Genomic DNA, 3,219 nt, shown 5'->3' with positions numbered 1-3,219 from the left:
GAGGGGAGAGAATGTTTAAGGGCTGAGGATGTAGCTCACCAGAGAAGATACATGTACAGGCCCCTGGGTTCCTTAAAACAGACTTAAGAAACTAAGTCCATTCTCCCTTATCAGACCAAGAAGGAATCTAATGCCCAGGTAGATTAAGTGGTTTGCTTAAAGTCACACCGTTAATAAAATGGCTAAGCCGGGACTAATACAGAAAAGTACTGAATGAAACGGCTCCTTCGCTTTTCCTTTATAGCAGGTGGCAGGGCCTTTGCTGCCTATGCATTTCTTAGGAAACCACGTTCACTTCCTGCTCTAACCACTCTTCTGTTATGAGGAAATGGTAGGTTAAATGAGGAAATGGTAGGTTCTTTCCTCCAGGACCATTGGACTTATCGAGGGGTAAGGTATTAGGAAGAGTTGAATACTCATCCTTTCTAATAAATATCTGCCTAGAGAAACAAAAAAATACCAGCATGGAATAAACATTCAAACTGAGACGCCAACTGTAGAAAATCTAGCTTTAGAAAAACTCACAGCTTGACTTATTCCAAGTCTTGGAGGGAAGGCAAAAGCCAGTCTGGCACAACTCGTTCTTTAGTTTGCCGGACTCCGGTTAGGGTTGGCAAATGAATGAATGACAAATGATGCGGAATGAATGAATGAGTGGGTGAATGGCGCGGCTGTGCCCCTAGGGGCTGACTGTGGGGAGGTAGAGTCCTACCCGCTCTTCTCTTCCTAGGATGCTCCACCGAGATCTAGCTGCAGTGGGCGAGGACCGGCTGGGGAGGCGTGTCCCGGCTAACGACGGGGCCCCGGGGCGGCCCAAACCAGCCCGGGGACCCCCGTCCCCCCGCGGCCCCGCTCCACACCTCCCGTCCCCGTCGAGCCCGTTACCTCGGGGGGCTTTGTGGTCCAGAGGTCCTAAGACCCCAGAGGCAGCTCCCAGCCTCCGGGTAGGAGCCCCGAATGAAAACTGTTGGAACCTGAGGGCCTCTAGGACCCGGGGGAGGAGGGGAAGGGGGGAGAGGGGGGGAATACCCCGCCCCCCGCAGGTGAAGTTTACAACTGCCACTTCCGGGGGCTGAGGAAAGAAGGAACTTCCCTCACACACACCGTCTAGGACTTTCTCGGGCCTTCCAGGCTCCGCCCCGGTCTCACCCCCCCCTCCCCCCGGCCGTCGGGCCCGCCCTCGGCTCCCGCCGCCTGCCACCAGCCTCCCGCTTCCCGCTCCCGCCTCCCGCCGCCCTCTGCCGGCGGCTCCGGGATGCGTACTCGGAGAACGCCGGGCTCTGATTGGGAGAGCTCGCCCGCGAAGCCGCGCGCCTTCGCCCGGGCCGGCGCATGCGCTGTTGCTGGGGAGGGGAAAGGGGGGGGGGGAGGAGGCACCGACGCGCGTGCACGGGGCGCGCACGCGCGCGCGTTCCCGCACCAGGCGCTCCTCCTCCCGGCGCCTGCGTTCGCGCTCGCGCTGCCGTGGCTCCGCAGGGGGGTTCTCGGGTCACGGAGACTCTCCTGCTTTGCTGAGCCCAATGGGAGCGCAGCTTCCCGCTCCTCACCCCCTTTGCCAGCCGACCGAGTAAGCCTCCCCGAGGCCAGAACCCAGCTTGTGCACCTTTACCCCAGCGGGCGAGCCCGGGGCGCCCCGACCCCCACCGCGCGCTGGGCGGGGCTCAGGGCCTCCAGGGACTTCTCTGGGGGGCTGCCGCACAGGTGGCTGTGTTTCTCTCGCTCTAGTCCCCTCCTCCCATCCTCTTTGTATCCCAGTTTGAGGTGGGGAGGAGATAAACGGGGTTGGGAGCATGCAGGTCGATGCAGTGCATCTGTTGACGCTCCTGTTGTTATAAATAGTGTGTAACAGATCTCGATCTCTCTCTCACACACACACACACACCTCCATAATGTGTACAGTACTCTGATTTCTCTTGTTAGCTGCTTCACAATCTGCCGCTGCTTTGGGGAGATTGGAAAACCAAATCCTCTTTTGTTCCTTGGCTTTTGAAAGCCTATTCCCCAAAGAACAATGCAAATTGGCAGGATTTTGATTAAGGATTGTAGGCTCCTTTCCAAAAAGGTGTTTAACACAAAAAAGCCTTTGATGTTAAACTAGTCCCGTGTCGATTGTCTTCAACCTGAAACCAAGGTGTAGGGGTCGACTTTCCCCAGCTCTCCCTCTGGAAAGGCAATGGTCATAAATGCAAATATAAATTGAGATTAAAACCTCCTTGATTCTTGTGTCTCTGAAACCTTAATTGGTATCAGTTTAGTCATTTAGATTTAAAAGGAAGATTGTCTCTGCTTCCTAATACTTTGGCTAGAAAGAGGATAATTGCTTCAAAAGAAAGAGGCTTAAGGAAAAAAAAGAATTAATCAGCTCCAACATTTACAAATGTAATGGAAAAATACATAAAGCTAGTAAGATTAGAGCTCTTTTTACAAGCTCTAAATAATATTTTGTAATTCCTTATGTAAGTTTTAATAGCATTATAAAAAGGTGTAGCAAGAACAAATGGTAAATGTACATTTTTAAATGAAAAATTAGTTCAGGGCTGGGAATGTGACTTAGTGGTAGAGTAATTGCCTAGCATGCATGAAGCCCTGGGTTTGCTACCTCAGTACCACAAAAACAGAAAAAGCCAAAAATGGTGCTCTGGGTCAAGTGGTAGAGTGCCATCCTTGAGCAAAAGAAGCTCAGGGACAGTGCCCAGGCCCTGAGTTCAAGCCCCAGGACTGGCAAAAAAAAAAGACAAGGAAGGCAGAAGGGTGGGTATAATGTGAAAGCTTGAAATCTGTTTATTCGATCATTTAGTATCTACAGAATACAGAGTATCCAACATGGAAAGACCTAATAGAAATACTAAAGAGAAATGTTTATATCAAGCCTGAACTCCTAGAAAGAAGTTATAGAGAACTTTCAATTTTATCTGGGAAGACAGTTGTAGACTCAAAGAAACTGGAAGAAAGACATGGAAGATACAGATATAAACACAGAAAACAGCAGAAGGCTGTAGAAGTAGAAACTGTGTGCATGAGGGGGCAAAGAAGATTGAGACCAGATGGAAAAATAATGCAAAACCCATTCACAGGACCTTTTAGATTTACTAAAAACTGTACTAATAATAAAAAAAAAAATCAGGGTCTGGGAAGGTGGCTCAGTGGTAGAGTGCTTGCCTTGCATGCATGAGGCCCTGGGTTCAATTCCTCAGCACCACATAAGCAAAAAGAAAAAAG

At 50.6% G+C, this 3,219-nt stretch overlaps 1 protein-coding gene across 1 annotated transcript in view; it reads right to left on the bottom strand.

Annotated features, from left to right (window-relative positions):
* Positions 1–1,319, bottom strand: part of Ccdc171 (coiled-coil domain containing 171) — a 310,385-nt gene extending 309,066 nt beyond the window's left edge. Inside the window, exon 1 of the mRNA XM_013020745.1 lies at positions 1,264–1,319. The gene's annotated coding sequence lies outside the window, so the exon portion shown is untranslated. The remainder of the gene's footprint in view (positions 1–1,263) is intronic.
* Between the last annotated feature and the right edge of the window lie 1,900 nt (positions 1,320–3,219).

This window comes from Dipodomys ordii, unplaced genomic scaffold (assembly GCF_000151885.1).
Source record: "Dipodomys ordii isolate 6190 unplaced genomic scaffold, Dord_2.0 Scaffold53, whole genome shotgun sequence".
NCBI lineage: Eukaryota > Metazoa > Chordata > Mammalia > Rodentia > Heteromyidae > Dipodomys > Dipodomys ordii.
This window is presented reverse-complemented; position numbering and strand designations above follow the sequence as displayed.